The sequence below is a fragment of the Scyliorhinus torazame genome, chromosome 5 (genome assembly GCF_047496885.1).
Source record: "Scyliorhinus torazame isolate Kashiwa2021f chromosome 5, sScyTor2.1, whole genome shotgun sequence".
NCBI classification, from domain to species: domain Eukaryota; kingdom Metazoa; phylum Chordata; class Chondrichthyes; order Carcharhiniformes; family Scyliorhinidae; genus Scyliorhinus; species Scyliorhinus torazame.
Genome location: NC_092711.1, coordinates 183,955,615 through 183,973,570, shown reverse-complemented (window position 1 = coordinate 183,973,570; position 17,956 = coordinate 183,955,615). Strand labels below are relative to the sequence as shown.

The 17,956-nt window shown below is 46.6% G+C and overlaps 2 protein-coding genes across 10 annotated transcripts in view; one reads left to right on the top strand and one right to left on the bottom strand.

Annotated features, from left to right (window-relative positions):
• LOC140420788 (uncharacterized) overlaps window positions 1–17,956 on the bottom strand; it is a 117,112-nt gene that overhangs the window by 9,688 nt on the left and 89,468 nt on the right. For 3 of the 5 annotated variants that reach the window (XM_072504802.1, XM_072504805.1, XM_072504803.1), the window contains one exon: window positions 11,276–11,504. The exons of the other annotated variants lie outside the window; for them this stretch is intronic. The gene's annotated coding sequence lies outside the window, so the exon portion shown is untranslated. The remainder of the gene's footprint in view (window positions 1–11,275; window positions 11,505–17,956) is intronic. 5 annotated transcript variants of the gene reach the window in all.
• LOC140420792 (uncharacterized) overlaps window positions 1–17,956 on the top strand; it is a 56,709-nt gene that overhangs the window by 1,825 nt on the left and 36,928 nt on the right. For 3 of the 5 annotated variants that reach the window (XM_072504814.1, XM_072504816.1, XM_072504815.1), the window contains one exon: window positions 13,391–13,456. The gene's annotated coding sequence lies outside the window, so the exon portion shown is untranslated. Of the gene's footprint in view, window positions 1–5,155; window positions 7,565–13,390; window positions 13,457–17,956 lie in introns of those variants that run through there. The other 2 variants (XR_011946569.1, XR_011946568.1) reach the window with 2 other exon arrangements.

Sequence of the window (17,956 nt, the reverse complement as noted above, 5' to 3'; positions counted from 1 at the left end):
TCTGGTCACTCGCGGTTGGTACGGAAAGATCGTCTCGACGAAATCAAAGGTCAGTCTGAGGATTAGAAAATTAAACTGATGGGATATCATAATTGATAGTTCATTTTTGGGTTAATTGTGTTGTTGACGACTGATGTGACTTCAGCAGATGAGGGTTCAGTTAAATAAGTGTTTTTAAATCTGAAGATGGTTCAACTCCATGTGTGAGTTCTGATTCGGCTTGGGTTAGGTTTTGGGTTGATGGGACATCTAAAACAATGATTCAATTCCATGTATAAGTGTTTTTAAGGCTGATGGGACTTCAGTAGATGAAGGTTCAGTTAAGTAAGTGTTTTTAAGGCTGATGGGACTTCAGTAGATGAAGGTTCAGTTCAATAAGTGTTTTTAAATCTGAAGATGATTCAATTCCATGTGTGAGTGTTTTAAATCTATAGTTGATTAAGCTAAAATTGTACCCTTGGACTGTACAAAGAACAAATAAAGAACAAAGTGGCGAAAAACGCAGTTCTGAGGACTAGTTGAGATTGTGGGGAATTGCTTGGATAAATTTCAAGACAAAGAACATCCATAGAGCTGGATCCTGCATGTTGGTTGAAGCAGAAATCTCTCAAAGGGTTAACAGCAGCAGCCAAAGTTAAAGACGACAGACCGTGCTTCTCACTCAGGCCTTGAGATAACAGCAGCAGCCTGTAGTGTAATCGGATACCTTTCCTTTGAGTCAGTGAACTCCAGCAAAGTTACGTTTTGAATTAATTAAAGGAAACCAGTGGGTTTCTCCGCCTCTTTGATAAAAGTTATTATTTTCGAAAGCAATTGATTGAAATTGCCAGAATCTTAAGTTTTACTTACTTGAAATAATGTTTATCTCATTTTATTTGTGAATTACTAGAAACTTAAAGAAACTCACTGATACCATTTTAAAAAGTGTAAATCTGGAGATGACAGTTGACTTTGCTCCGGTATACATCACCGCAGCTAACTGCTCCCTCATTGATAGCAGCCAACATTTTTGAGAATGTAAGAAAAACTTGTTAAAAGAAAAATTGTTAAGATAAAGAATTAATTAAGTTGTAAATGTTATACAAGTTTGTGTTAAGCAAATCGTAAATTTAGTTCTGAGTTGAGATCAGAGCTAAGCTTGCAAGTTGCAGTAATTCAATTTGAATTTTCAAACATTTTAAGTTTTAAAAGAACACTGTTAGAACCTTTTCAATCATTTTGCCAAGGAGCAAAAATTGCCATTGGTTATAAATAAGCAAATAAAAATATATATATATATAATTAAAAAAAAGAAAGAGCCAAAGTATGAAAGCTAAAGAGTTAATTAGATTATGGAGACAATATTGTCAAGAGGAAAGAGATAGGATCATATTATCAAGTTGGCAGGACAATGCCCTTAAAATGGGAATTCCAATTAGTGAACAGGGTAACAAAAAAAAACATTACAGGTCTTGAAAAAGGAATGTGCATTCAAAAAAAAACGCGCAAGTAAAGACAGGAAAGGCTCGGGTCAAACAAAAGATGGGCTACGTAGTTCAATGGCTGGCCTTGAATTGACAGAAAATTACCAATTCGATAATTTGAAAATGTCAGCAAAGGATTTCGACTACACCTGTAGCATTGTCTGCACTAATTCCAGAACCACCAGAGTATAATAATTTATATCCAGTCACTGCTCCCCAGATCCCAATCATGCCAGTCACTCCAGCCCTTTTGGTTGATAGCGTGGGTCCCGATTTGCCATCTTCACGATCAGTGGGGGAGGAGGAGCTCTGTTCCACAAGCCCAGGTAGCTCTAGGACCCGATCTCGGACAGCGAGAGAAGGGCTTGATCCTAACCAGAAACAATTAAGCATACCACCTAAATCCCTTCAGACCAAGGGGAAACCGCAAATTTCGAGAACAAAGCGAGATGCCACAGATGATTTTGAAGAGAAAGAACTCCCTCTAGTGACAGGGAGGGACGTCGAAGTCTTGGAAGAACCAGAGGAAATAGTGAGAGTGCCCCCTGGTGAGACTCGGAGACAATTGTCGATTAGGAAGATACCAAACCCTGACGCGGTGACTGCCGGGGCGCAGCCCACGATAGACGTTTACTTCCCATGGACACCCAGTGAGATAATGGCTATTATGGCTACAATCCCAGATAGAAAAAAATCTCCTGCTGCTTTCGTGGATTCCCTGAGAACTACCATCTCAATTTATCATGCTGATTCTAGGGACCTCTGGGCCCTAGTCCAGCAGGTTTTAACGCCAGCAGAGTACCGCAATTATCTTAATCACTTGAATTATGCTAGCCACGCCGCACTTCAGCAAGCCCATGCGTTAGACGACGATAGACGGACACAAATCCTGAATGCGTTGAATAGCACATTTCAAAAGCCCATAAATATTTCTGCTATCTTAGACCTAAAACCTAAGAAGATTGAAGAGCCAGAGGAATTTCTGGAACGTTTTAATGAAATCTACCGTGGGCAGTCAGGCGACTTGCCATATCAAAATGGTCAGAATTCCCCTCAATATTGTGCTATGTTAATGCATTGCCTACCACCTTCCGTGGCTACTGCTGTGAAATGGAATAACATGAATTGGACAGAGAACGACCCTTCCCAGATGGCAAGGGTAGTCAGATTTTATTGGAAGGAGGGTGTAGGCCAGGAAGGACGCTCAGTTACAAAGGTTAAGACTGAGTATGTAATGAAAAAGGATGATCTGCGACCCCCAACAAGCGGCAGAAATGATAGCTTACCAGCTGGAGCCCCAATATTGTGACTTTGGGTGGGTGGATCAGCGAGGGGGAGGATATCAAACCCACCCAAAGGGACCCTCAGCTCCTTTTTATGGCCCACCGTATGCACCAACAGCTTTACAACTGCCGCCCCCTCTGAGGGGCCATTGGTCTACTGGGAGAAGAGGACGGGGCAGATATAGAGAGAGCAATGCACGTTTTAATTGCGGCCGTGCAGATCACTGTCAACAGGAATGCCCCATTAAAAGACAGGCAGCAGAAGGAGGGGGTACCCACCAGGGGGAGGACAGACGAGATACACTGACTTCTCCTAGGCAAACCCTTTCCCAACACAGGATTGACTAGCTAATTTAGTCATAAGGACTCTCCAATCGGACAGGGAACCTATTATCTCTCTGCAGATAGGAGATGAACATCACCCATTTGTAATCGACACTGGAGCAGCCATGTCTTCTCTGCAATCAGAACTTCGCCTACCACTATCTGACCACACCCAGCATTTGTCGGGGTTCCAAGAACAGGTGTGTGAGTATCCTATTTCTGAACCTGTGACAGTAACTTACGAGAATAAGTCTGCAGATCATCAGTTTGTAGTGACTACTGGATTGGACTGTAACTTGTTGGCCCGAGATTTACTGTGTATCTTCCAGCTACAGCTAGAGTGCGGAGACGAGGGGGTAACGGTTAAATCATGGAGGATGAGACAACAGTGCTATATTTTTATCACCCCCCAGTGGTGGACGTTAGACATTGAACATTCACTGCATCACGTTACCCTGGCCTATGACAGAACCGGACAAAACAGGAAGTTGGAGGACAAATACCGGCCATTAATTTGGACCGAATGGCCAGTCAAAGTTACAGCCACGGTCATGGGAAAAGAAGGTACAGCCGACTTTGTTACAATACCACCACATTTATGGCCACAGCCCGCTTCGGTAAGCCCTCATATTACACGTCAGGTCCACGACCAGTACCATGCCAGGGATCTGGGACCTATGGTAAGGAGGGCAGTGGATCATTCAGATCCAACAGAGTACGCACTTCAAGTCACGCCAGACGGCACTGCCATAAAATATTTTGAGGTCCCTGAAACAATTAACACTCGACTGCAGCCCCGTCTATGGACAAATTAATCCGAGAGCTATTGCAACAGGGTATTTTGGTCCCTTGCCAATCAGAATGTAACACCCCCATACTTGCTGTGCCTAAACCAGCCAAGCCAGACCAGTACTGATTACGTTCAATCAATGCCATTGCATAGCCGTTACATGCTCTCACTCTCCAACAGGATATTACGGTGTATAGCTTCCACTCGGTCATCGCACTACTGAGGCAACTGCAGACTCAGCATCTTACCGCAGCTCGTCAGAATAGGTATGAGATATACCTTTTGAACAATCCACGTCTGACATTTAAACACTGTACCACTATCAATCCAGCCTGTTTTCTTAGTGGTCCCCCTGTCCATGAAGACGCACCTGGCCACGACTGTTTAGCCTTGATTCAGGAAACTACCACAATAAGGGACGATTTGAGTGATATTTCGTCAGAACAACCTGACATGATTATGTGTGGTCAAATATCCCACCGGGGTTTAGTTAATGACTTACTGCAGGCCCTCCTTATGCCCGCGCAGATTTTCGTCATTAAATGCGCTGCCCACACAAATGGTAAGACCCCAGTTGACGTTGGTAATGAACAAGCAGATTGTGCAGCGCGGACAGCCGCGCAAATTCAGCAAGAGATGGTGCCTAAAATGTTAAGTCAGACTAAACGATCTACTATAAATATGTCTGCTTCTGACAAGTCAATGCCAACCATCCAAGACGTCATAAGGTTACAGGAGGACGCTCCTGAGAGTGATAAACAAATGTGGAAACAGTTAGGTTGTACATATGATTCTGTTTCCTCTTTATGGACCACGCCAGCACATCAGACTTGTATGTCTGATGTACTGGCTTTATGGGTCACTGAATGTGTACACTTTGCAACTCATTGTGGGGCTCGAGGGACTAGTGATTTGTTGCTGGACACTTGGTGGCACCCTGAAATGCAGGGGTTGGCCCAGAGTATCAGTAATCGGTGTTTGATTTGTCAGCAATATAACACCGGCAAAGGTATTCCTTGTGGGATGGGGCAAACCCCATTGCCCAGTGGTCCCTTTGAGACGCTACAAATGGATTACATTGAGTTGGAAAGGTGTCAATGTTATAAATATGTTTTGGTCATTGTGGATGGGTTCAGCAGATGGGTTGAGGCGTATCCGACTACCGATAATAAAGCTGCTACTGTGGTTAAAGTTCTGATGCGGGAAATCATTCCCCGGTACAGTATACCAGCTCAGTTGAGTTCTGATAACGGGCCTCATTTTCTTGGACAGATTAACCTGCCTCCCTTCCCCAGTGCTATTTTACAGGTGTGGAGCATGATGGGGTGGCTACGCACCGTCTGTGTGATATTCGGCCTCACCTCGCTTGGAGTGTTATTGGCGACGGACATGGAAAAGGGAAATATTATCTACATTTGTAACCCCAACCAAACTACAAGGACATTTCGTTTATGCAGAGGTGATGTTCTTCGCTGCCCCCATATATGAGGACATGGTATCGACTCATGGAAGGTCATCAGGATAACGGAAAATGCAGGAGTCATGAAGCAATTGCACCGGTCCCGGCGATGGGAAGGGAACATTATATGGACATTGCCTTGTTTTTGGAGTACATGTAAATTTGATTTTGGATGTGTTAAGATTGGTGCGATAAAGGTAACATCAGACCGTCAGGAGAAGGTAGGAAGAGGTTGTGAGAGAGAGAGGGGGACTAGAGAGAGGACGGAGCGTGTGAGAAGGGGAGTACAGCTAGAACATAGGTTATCAGGAGATACACTTAATTCATTTAGGGCCCAGACTGAGGAAAACCCGGGTAGTACGAATCTCTTCTACCAGATTTACCACCGCTTGTATGGCCACGGACGGGTTGTCGGCTACCCGAACCCCGCAGCAGTGTCTAGGTTATTTTCTGTTCACCGCTTTGGGGCACTCCCCAAACGGTGGTTCATTGTCAGCGTTCCAAGTCACCGCCCGAGCAAGTCACTCTTCCTTACGATCCGGGTTCAGCACCACCGGCTATTTGCCTTCCCCTTCCTCGGGATAATTCCCACTCACAGTATGATAGGCTGCAACGGTGGAGGGCGTATATACCTAGCCACTTCACTCCCAATAGGGATTCCCGGTCGTACGAGAATTGTTTCAGCAGTGAAGGATACGGCTGTTTGCTGGTAGAGGTGGAAACGAATATAACATGTCTGTTCCCCACCTGTACGGACAGGAGGTGTCATATCACCCAGGCGCCTGGCCAATGCGTTTGTTACAACACCACTGGCGTTTTATTGAACGCCGGCATCCAGCTCCTTTGTGGCTGGGCGAATGTCTCTCATATCACTGTTGGGACTAGGGCTTTCCGCATTGCTAGGCGGCCCGAAAGGGCGTTCCAAAGCTGGATAAACTGGGCTACTGGGGGATCCCTACGCAACCGATATACTGACTGTGATGCTCACCTGTACACGGAACAAGGATACTACTTTTTTTTTTTACATGGTACAGCAACTAATGTTTTGTCACCCCCATTTCCCCGCCAAATTGCTATTGGGACTCTAGTCCCTACCACAGTCCCCTGCCCCTCGGCGTGGATGCTGCATAATCAGTTAGCACGCCGGGCAGTCTCAGCTGAATTCTGCGAGAACTGGAAAAAACCTCAGGTTCTCGCACCCAACCGAGGCCCCTCAGCCCGGTGGGGAATTCGGAGCGTCTTGACACTGGGAGGTGTGGGGGGTTCCTTGGCTGTAAGCGATAGGAATTATTTTATTTGTGGCCTTACCATCTTGGGAAATGAAACCTTGGGAGCCCTCGGGGCAATAACCAAGGAATTGTCTCCGCTGCGGTTGTTTGCAATGCAGAACCGGTATGCTCTTGACTATCTTCTGGCCCGTGAGGGTGGGGTATGCGCCATAGTACAGGGCAAGTGTATCATGGGAGTTCAAGACTTAACCGCTAACATCACTAAATTTATGGATCACATACGGGATCACCTGGACGGAATGCAGGATCCTGGCTCTTGGGGTAACTGGGGACTTGGAGGTTGGAAGGACTGGTTGATAAATATGGCCATGTATTTAGCAGTGGCTATCGGCTGCATCTTTGTGGGCCCAGCCATCCTTAAATGTGTGATGGGTAGAATGCGGGGTACACTGGAACAGATCAACGCCCCTAAAATCTTGGCTGTCAAAATCCATGAGGGTGCAGCAGATGAAGGGGGGCTACGCCAGGAATAGGAAATGCAGCGACGGATCTTTTTAGATGAGGGACCGTAGCTATGGATTGGATAGTTCGGTTATCATGGAATGATAAAAGGAGGGAATGACTAATGTGATATAAAATAGTTACTTTAGAGATATTAGTTACTGTAATGTAGAGATAGGCCAGTCTCATTCTGGTGAGTTCACAGACAAAGGATTTCAGACCGCATGGCAAAGCAAGGAGGAGGTGTGTCCACCAAAGGAGGAGAAAAGGATGCTGGGTAATAAGGGGACCAGAGGAAGGGATGAGAAGTGAGCCAATCAGAATGTATGACCAGGTCAGGAGGGGTATAGGATGACCTATGGGAATCGTGTATGTGAAACTTGATACCATTTGAAATCCCTTTGTCTCTTTGTTCATTCGCTTTCCGGGGTGTAGGAGACTGGATGTGTCCTCTGCTTCTGTGAAATGAATCAGGCTTGCAAGCCAAATAAAATAACTAATGCTGTACCTGCAAATCCATCTCGACTTTTATTGAGGCCAGACTGACGGGTAAAGAAATTTGTATTTTGTCAACCAGACTCCTAAATGACCCTCTTATGGACAGATTTCATTAACACTACACCCTGTATGCTTCATCCGATGCCAGTGCTTTTGTAGTTACATTGTATATGTTGTGTTGCCCTATTATGTATTTTCTTTTATTCCCTTTTCTTCTCATGTACTTAATGATCTGTTGAGCTGCTCGCAGAAAAATACTTTTCACTGTACCTCGGTACACGTGACAATAAACAAATCGAATCCAATCCAAAATCCTGCAACTACGGCTCCACATCCGACTCCATGATCCGCGACCAGATCGTTTTCGGGGTCCATTCCGATCCCCATCGCCAGCAACTCCTCAAAGTTAAGCAGCTCACCCTCACCATCACCATCAAAACCTGCGTTCTACATGAGCATGCTAATGACCGGTACTCCCATATCAAGGCGGCAGAGATGGCGCAGCAAGGCCCCCACGATGCGGAGTGGGTGCAGGCCGTAAAACAGCTCCAGGGCCTGAGTCTGGATGAGGGCAGCCATTTCGCGCGCTTTTTCCGAGCTCCTGCGCATGCGCACAACGACCGAGGGGACGGCGAGGCCAAGGATCGAACTGCGCGGTGGCGCACGGAACGTCCTGACGTCGGCGTCATGAGGCGCAACAACTGTGGCTCCGCCCACTTAAAGCGACAATGTCCCGCGAAATCTCGACGCTGTCTCCAGTGTGGCAGGCTTCGCCACTACGCAGCCCTGTGCAGATCTGCTCAACTGCCCACCACGCCGCGATCCCAGCCGCAGCGCAGGAACGTCCGGTCAGTGCAGCAACCCGTTGCAGACTCCGACTCTGACATGGTTCCAGATCCTGACACCGAGGATCTCACATCCCCATTCCGGTGGGCATCGTCATCAAGCATACGATGCGTTCCAAAAAAAAGGCTAATCCACTCCCAGTGCTGAGCATTGATCCGGTCGACGAGTGGTGTGCCACCCTTACGGTCAATGAATCTCGCATACGCTTCAGGCTGGTCACCGGCACTTCAGCGAACCTCATTTCGAAGTCTGACCTGGATACCATCCACGTCAAGCCGAGCATTCTTCCATCGGCCTGCCAGTTTATTGACTACAATGGCAATGCCATTGCTGCCAGTGGCTCATGCCAGCTTGTGGTTTCTCATCGTTCCTCAAGAGCCACCCTGCGTTTCGAAATAGTAGCGTCCAACAAAGCTTCCTTGCTCGGTGCTCAGGCCTGCAAAATCCTGAATCTTGTGCTGCGGGTTCACTCCATGTCGCTCGCGGAGACATCAGCCTCGCCAGATGCCAACTTTCAAACCCAATTAGATGACATCATAGCACGATACCACAGCGTCTTTGAGGGTACGGGCACACTCCCCTACACATAGAACATACTTCTGAAACCGAATGTCACACCTGTGGTTCATGCACCGCATCCGGTGCCGGCACCCCTTAAGGACCGCCTCAAGCAGCAGCTGCAAGACCTCCAGGACCAAGGAGTCATTTCTAAGGTCACGGAACCCACAGACTGTGTTAGCTCCATGGTTTGTATCAAAAAACCGTCATTTGTATCGACCTCAAAGATTTGAATCGTAACATCATGAAGGAACACTACCCCATCCCTAAGTGAGAAGAGCTCACTAGCGAAATGGCTCACGCCAAGTTATTTACGAAGCTGGATGCCTCCAAGGAGTTTTGGCAGATACAGCTAGATGCATCCAGTCGAAACCTCTGCACTTTTAACACCCCATTTGGTTGTTACTGTTAAAACCGGATGCCCTTTGGCATCATCTCCACCTCGGAGGTGTTCCACCGAATAATGGAGCAAGAGGGCATCGATTGGGGGTGCGAGTGTACATCGATTACATTTTCTGGTCCACAACTCCTCAGGAACACATCGATCGCCTCAAGCGAGTGTTCCATAGGATCCACGAGCATGGCCTCCGACTCAACAGAGCCAAGTGCTCGTTCGGTCAAGCAGAAATAAAGTTCCTCGGCAGTTCGGTGTGCAGCCAGACGCAGATACGGTGTCGGCGATCAATGCTATGAAGACACCGGAGGACAAGAAGGCGGTCCTCCGCTTCCTAGGGACGGTCAACTTCCTTGGGAAGTTTATCCCCAACCTCGCATCTCCTACAACAGCTCTCCGCAATCTTGTATAAAAAAAAACACCGACTTTAAGTGGCTCCCCGCTCATGAGCGAGTGTGGCGTGAGCTCAGGGCAAAACTCACCAAGGCCCCGGCGCTGGCGTTTTTTCAACCCTGCCAAGGAGACGAAGATCTCCACCGACGCGAGCCAGTCTGGCATTGGGGCAGTACTCCTCCAGCGTGACGAATCCTCCTCCTGGGCCCCAGTCGCATACGCATCTAGAGCCATGACCCCTACTGAGCAGCGATATGCTCAAATCGAGAAAGAGTGCCTGGTCCTCCTCAGGGGATTGACAAATTCCATGATTACGTGTATGGACTCCCCAAGTTTACGGTCGAAACGGACCACAGGCCACTGGCTCACATCATACAGAAGGACCTCAACGATATGACACCACGCCTACAGCGTATCCTCCCCAAACTCCGACACTGATTTAGACCTGGTCTACATCCCAGGCAAGGATCTCATTGTGGCCGATGCACCCTCTCGCTCCATCACCATGCCGTGCGAGCAGTCGGACTTCATCTGCCAGATCGATGCCCATGTTGAGTTCTGCGCATCCAACTTTCCGGCCACTGACGAAGGGGTCATGCAGATTCGTCAAGAGACGGCCAGGGATCCTTTACCTCACAGATGGTTGGCAGAAGGGCCAGTGCCCACAGTTCTACAATATAAAAGACGACCTGGCAGTGGTCGATGGCATACTAATGAAACTGGACAGGATAGTAATACCACAGAGTATGCAAGAGCTCGTCGTCGGCCAACTCCACGAGGGTCACCTGGGGGTGGAAAACTGTCGCCGGCGAGCCCGTGAGGCAATATATTGGCCTGGCATCAATGACAATATTGCCAACACTGTCCTAAATTGCCCAACGTGCCAACGGTTCCAGCTGGCTCAGCCGAAAGAGACTTTGCAGCCGCATGAACTGGTGTCGTCCCCATGGACCAAGGTTGGCATTGATCTCTTCCACGCAAAAGGCCGGGACTACGTCCTCCTCGTCATAATATACACACAAGTATATGATGGTGCACAGACAGACAGTGAGTGACACAAAGGATGACCAATGAACATACAGAACACAGCAGCCAATCACCAGACAGGACACGGCCACTATATAACCAGGGGGCACTAGTTTTCCCGCTCTCTCGGGATGCAGCCTCTGAGACGGTCAGAGCCTGTGAGCAGTAAGATAGTCTGGTCAGGTTAGCCTCAGGTCTCCAGACAACTCAGCATAGTGTCAACCCGCAGTACAAGCATGTTTAATAGTTAAGAGTTTAATAAAATAGAGTTGCATTTCTTGATGTGTTGGAAGCCTGTCTCTCTCTCTGCTACAGTAAACGCAGTCCTCGCAGACCCAGCTTACCCAACACATCAAGGTGGATTGGCCACTCTTTCGAGGTCCGCCAACAAAATGGAAGAAAGGAAATAAACTTGGGGACAAAGCAAAAAGGGCCACTCTGAACATAACAAAGATCAACGGAAACTTAAAAACATCAAATAAAACTGCAATTAAAGCAGTCAATAACGCACCCCAACCGCTGCGGTGTCCACCGGTCATGGAAGGCAAGCTCATGGACACAGCAAGCTCCCTTTCGAGGCAAACCCAGCTGCGAATGTAGCTGCAGAAGAGGGGCAGACCGTCTGGTCGGATTACCCCCTCGGTCGCCTGCTGCTAGGCCCAGGATCATGTTCACGAGGGGGCCCTCCACCTTCCACGTCCTTCTCTGCACCGGGTGCCCGTCGATCAGCGAGTGTGGGACTGAAATGCAGAAAAAACTTCAACAAAAGTTTTCCGTTTTCACTGCTCACTGTGTGATCTTCTCTACACTGAGGAGACTAAATCCAGATCAATGACTCCTTCAAGGACCATCACGTTCAGCTGTTCACTATTTTCATTCTGTGCCTCACTCTCAATCTGACCCCTCTGTCTGTGCCTTCCCAAACTATTCGTTTGGAGCTCAATGGAAGTTCAGAGAACAAAACGTCATCTTTTGATCAGGTACTTTAAACCTTCTAGACTCAGTTATTATAATTCCATAGCAAGTACTCCTTTTTTAAGATGGTAGGTACTGGGAACGGTTTTGCCGTTACCATTTATAATTCCTCCAGTTCTGCTGTTTGTTCTCTCTCTCTTATCCCTTTAGTCTCTCTCTTATCCCTTTAGTTTATTTATAAATTAAAATATTGAAATATTTCACCATATTAACAAGGGGAGGAAGTGGATTGGTGGTATTGTCGCTGGACTAGTTAACCAGAGACCAAGAGTAATGCTCTGGGGACCCAGGTTCAAATCCCACTGCAGATGGTGAAATTTTAATCCAATTTTAAAAAATTTGAAATTAAAAGTCTAATGAAACGATTGTCATAAAAACCCATCTGGTTCACTAATGTCTTTTTAGGGAAGGAAAGCTGCTGTCCTTACTTGGTCTGTCTGACATATGACTCCAGACCCACAGCAGTGACTCTTAACTGCCCCCTCCAGGGCAATTAGGGATGGGCAATAAATGCTGGCACAGCTTGCGACGTCCATTTCCCATGAACGTTTAAAAAAGTTAGCTTGTGACGCTATTTCTCCTTACTGTTGACTCCAAGTTCATGTCTTATACACTCGATGCTGTTAATGGCTGAACAAATTTTCTGTGTTTTCTTGCCGCCTGGGTTTTTCAGGGAATATCATTTTCATCACTGGACCTACAAAAGCACTTACTTCTCTTCTTTCATTCTCAACTCGGTAGGAAGAACAAATAGAGGCATTATAAATAGCATATTCCATGGAAATGGTGGATCGCGGTTTGAACAGGGCAGCACAGTAGCACAGTTGCTTCACCGATCCAGGGTCCCAGGTTCGATTCCCGGCTTGGGTCACTATGTGCACGTTCTCCCCGTGTCTGCATGGGTTTCCTCCAGGTCCTCCGGTTTCCTCCCACAGTCCAAAGATGTGCATATTAGTGCATGTTAAATTGCGCTTCGTGTCGAAGATTAGGTTGCGTTACGGGGATAGGGTGGAGGCGTGGGCTTGGATGGGGTGCTCTTTCCAAGGGCCAGTGCAGTGTCGATGGGCCGAATGGGCTCCTGCACTGTAAATTCTATTCTATTCTACAGTAAGGGCAGAACACATACTTTCTCTGCTGTAACCATTCTAGGATTTTATACAAACAACATAGGCAGGTTACAAGTTCTGATTTTGTGGCCGAATGTTTAAGGTGATGGAATTTGAATCCAGGGGAATCTCTCCACTCGCAGACATACCCTACTGTCCCTGACCACCTGTCGAATTTGAGGTACTTAAACTACCATGTGTGACCGCCTGAAGAAAAGCATCCCGGTTACTTCCCCCGCCCTCCACCTCTCTCTCTCTCTCTCGAGGTGCCGCAGTGACTGAAGCTGACTCCAGTTGATTAATTCTGAGCCAAAATTCCTTGAGCCACAAACACTTTCTGCAGATGTGGTCACTGCAGCTCGCAATGGGATCTGCCAGCTCCCGCACCATGCCACTACAACACATCACCTGCCTTGCCATCTCTAGTTAGTTAATTAATTTAGGAATTAGTTTTGCAGTCTTTTTTTTAAATTTGGCACAGACTTCCGACCAGCCAATCAGGTCAGTTTACCTGTGATGTCACTTTTTTTTCTGTTTTTTTTCAGCTTCAGTGGAATCCCTGATACTCATTGCTCCGACGCTCCCTAGAGACTAGGCCGCGAATCCCTGAGGTAAGTTACTTTATTTTCTCACCGCTCCCCTCATGCTCTTTGAGGACAGGTAGGAAATGAAAAGAGCACCTTGCTCCCTCAGTCACAAAAGTCCCACTTTAGAACTCTAATGCAGCCCAATGTCAGCACTCCAGTGCAAACTAGAAAGAGCACCTTGATGGCCTTGGGCTGGCATGGACAAGATGGGCCGAATGGCCTCCTTGTGCATTGTAACCTTTCTATCGTTCTAAGACATACACCACCCAGAATTGTCTGACATCCAGGACTGCATCAAAAGAAATTTCCTGCATTTAAATATTGGGAAGATTGAAGTCATTGTCTTCAGTTCCCACCACAAATTCCACTCCCTAACCATCAATACCATCCATCTCCCTTACAACGTTGAGACTGAATCAGACTGTTCACAATCTTGGTGTCATATTTAACCCGAGGCTAATCCTGACTGCACTCGGAGTGCCTATTTCACTCGGAGGACCTATTTCCACATCAGGAACTTTCTCCAGCTTCACGCCTGGCTCACCTCATCCACTGCTGAAACTCATCCAGTCCTTTGTTGCCCCAAAATTGGACTGTTACCAGCCGCCCAAATAAAGATGATGACATTAAAACCTCTGCTTCCGTGTCCTTACTCGCACTAAGCCTCACTAATCCAACACCCAATGCTCACATAAACTCCTGGTTAAGCAGCACCTCAATGCTAATATTGTCAGCATTGTTTTCGACTCCTCCAGTGACCCCTCCCTTCACTATCTCAATAATTCCTCCAATCCACACCCCTCCCAGATACCTGGGCATGTCTAATTATGGCCTATTGAACATCTCTGATTTTAATTAACCCACCAATGACTGTACCTTCAGCTGCCCAGGCCACAAGCTCTGGAAATGCCTCCTATGACCTTTCTGACTCTCTTTCTTGAGCATTCTCCTTAAAACCTACTGACCAAGCTTTTCAGCACCTGCCCAGGCACATCCTTAAATGCCTCGATGTCAAATATTGCAAGTGCAATACAATATTCCTGTGAAATACTTTCGAAGGTTTTATTCTATTCAGGGTGCTATATAAATGCGAGTTGTTGTTAATTTGGGCATATATCATCACTGAGTAAAAATCCTGTAACTCCTTACCGAACAACATTGTTAGAGCATCTTCACCACAGTGGCAGTGGCTGCAGCGATTCAGGAAGAAGGCCCATCAACACTTGACGAACACCCAACTGAGGATGGACAATATCTGCTACTCCTGTTTGTGACACCCAAAATCCCAAGATTATAGTTAAGGAACAAAAACTCTTAAATTGAATGGATAGTGTCCATTTACCTGATCTCCCCAGAATCTATCTCCGTTGACAATCTCACACTGGAAATTGTTATTCAAAGGTTTAGGAACCATCTATTGAGTGAGAAGCAGAGCTAGTTGGAGCAGGTCGCTGATCTGCTGTCAGACTGCAAGAAAACTCTCAACGACAGTGGCTGACTAATTGTCATCAGTTCCCATAATTCTCGGCAACCCTGAAACCGTTCTATCTAAATGTTACTGTTTATTTACCAATTGAGGATCAGTTACCGAAATCAGGAGGTGACAACAATCGCGCAGTTAGAGCTCAGGAGTTGGTGAACTGCAGCAAAATAAAGGGCGGCACAGTGGCACAATGGTTAGCACTGCTACCTTACAGCGCCAGGGATCCAGATTCAAATCTGTCTTCATGCGACTGCATTTGTGGAGTTTGCATGGGTTTCCTCTGGGTTCTCCGGTTTCCTCCCACAATCCAAAGTTTTGAAGGTTAGGTGGATTGGAATATGCTAAATTGTCCCCTGGTGGGGTTATAAGGATAGGGTGAGGATTGGGCCCAGATTCGGGTGCTCTTTCAGTGGGTCGGTGCAGACTCAATGGGCCGAATGGGCACTGTCAGGATTATATAAAAGGAAGACGTTAACAGACTGGCAAACGACATGGATAAATGGATAATTAAATTCAGAATAGTGGAATGAGTGCAGGTTGGGTCTCTGATGGAGTTAGACCATTTTCTACCTTGAGACACCGTTTAAGTTTGATTACCCACGATTATTATAGAACAATGAGCTGTGCTTCGACTCGGGCACCCAGACCAGCACCAAGACCAACAACAATCTCACATTCAGATTCACCGGACCTGCAGCCTGGGAGTGGGAGAAGCAGAGAAGAATGAGGAATAACAATACAATCGAACACCAACAGCAACCACTATTCCCGTGACAGTGAGATAGAGTTTAGAAACACTCACCAACGCGACTCTAGTGCAGGAAGCTGCAAACTGGTAGGTTGAGCTGTGAACTAGGCAGGCTAGGGGTTGAGTTGCGGATCTAAGGCTATATTGAAGCAGCCACGGTCACTGCTTCACCCTTTTTCCTGTATCCTGTGCCCCCATTCACTGTGTGAACCAGTTAATCTTATCTGCTACCCTACGTGGGTATTATTCCCTACATCGGTGTTTTTCAAACTTTTTTTCCAACCCGCCCACATTCGGGACCCACGCCAGCCGTCCTTCGGGACCCACGCAGGCCGACCTTCGCAACACATCATTTTCTCTTACCTTGTTTGCTGCTGACAAAATGGAGCAATCGCAATCGCGACCAAAGCAGGTGATGTCAACGTTCGGGGGACGTGACCAGCTCTCTGCCTCCCTTCAGGCAGGAAGATTACATTGCAATGAAAAAAACATCTCCGCTTCTCCGATTGTGCAAACCTACCGTTGCTAATAAATGGAAGGGTTCCAGATGCCTTCTTAACCACCTTAGCAACCTGTCCTGCTATTTTCAGGGATCTGTGGACATTCACTCCAAGGTCCCTCCCTTCCTCTACACTTCTCAGTATCCTCCCATTTATAGTGTAATTCTTTGCCTTGTTTGACCTCCCCAAATGCATCACCTCACACTTCCCTGGGTTGTATTCCATTTGCTGCTTTTCTGTCCACCTGGCTGCTTCATATTTTGAAAGACATGAGGGATAAAGTATTTGCTCCTGTATCTATTTGCATTTCATTCATTTCCGAGGTGTGGTATTCATTGGTAATTCATTGAATGTTCACAGGAGGGCTTTTTGGAACAGCTTGTGATGGAGCCCACGAGGGAACAGGCCATTCTGGACTTAGTGTTATGTAATGAGCCAGACTTGATTAAAGATCTTAAAGTAAGGGAGCACTTAGGAGGCAGTGATCATAATATGGTAGAATTCAATCTCCAATTTGAAAGAAAGAAGGTAGAATCAGATGTAAAGGTGTTACAGTTAAATAAAGGTAACTACAGGGGCATGAGGGAGGAACTGACGAAAATCGACTGGGAGCAGAGCCTAGTGGGAAAGACAGTAGAACAGCAATGGCAGGAGTTTCTGGGAGTAATTGAGGACACAGTGCAGAGGTTCATCCCAAAGAAAAGAAAGGTTATCAGAGGGGGGATGAGGCAGCCATGGCTAACAAAGGAAGTTAGGGAATGCATCAAAGCAAAAGAGAAAGCCTATAATGTGGCAAAGAGTAGTGGGAAGTCAGAAGATTGGGAAGGCTACAAAAACAAACAGAGGATAACAAAGAGAGAAATAAGGAAAGAGAGGATCAAATATGAAGGTAGGCTAGCCAGTAACATTAGGAATGATAGTAAAAGTTTCTTTAAATACATTAAAAACAAACGGGAGGCAAAAGTTGACATTGGGCCGCTCCAAAATGACGCTGGTAATTTTGTGATGGGAGACAAGGAAATAGCTGAGGAACTAAATAAGTACTTTGCGTCAGTCTTCACAGTAGAAGACATGAGTAATATCCCAACAATTCCGGAGAGTCAGGGGGCAGAGTTGAATATGGTAGCCATCACAAAGGAGAAAGTGCTAGAGAAACTAAGAGGTCTAAAAATTGATAAATCTCCGGGCCCAGATGGACTACATCCTAGAGTTCTAAAGGAGATAGCTGAAGAAATAGTGGAGGCGTTAGTTATGATCTTTCAAAAGTCACTGGAGTCCGGGAAAGTCCCAGAGGATTGGAAAATCGCTGTTGTAACCCCCCTGTTCAAGAAGGGAACAAGGAAAAAGATGGAAAATTATAGGCCAATTAGCCTAACCTCGGTTGTTGGCAAGATTCTAGAATCCATTGTTAAGGATGAGATTTCTAAATTCTTGGAAGTGCAGGGTCAGATTAGGACAAGTCAGCATGGATTTAGTAAGGGGAGGTCGTGCCTGACAAACCTGTTAGAGTTCTTTGAAGAGATAACAAATAGGTTAGACCAAGGAGAGCCAACGGATGTTATCTATCTTGACTTCCAAAAGGCCTTTGATAAGGTGCCTCACGGGAGACTGCTGAGTAAAATAAGGGCCCATGGTATTCGAGGCAAGGTACTAACATGGATTGACGATTGGCTGTCAGGCAGAAGGCAGAGAATTGGGATAAAAGGTTCTTTTTCGGAATGGCAACCGGTGACGAGTGGTGTCCCGCAGGGTTCAATGTTGGGGCCACAGCTGTTCTCTTTATATATTAACGA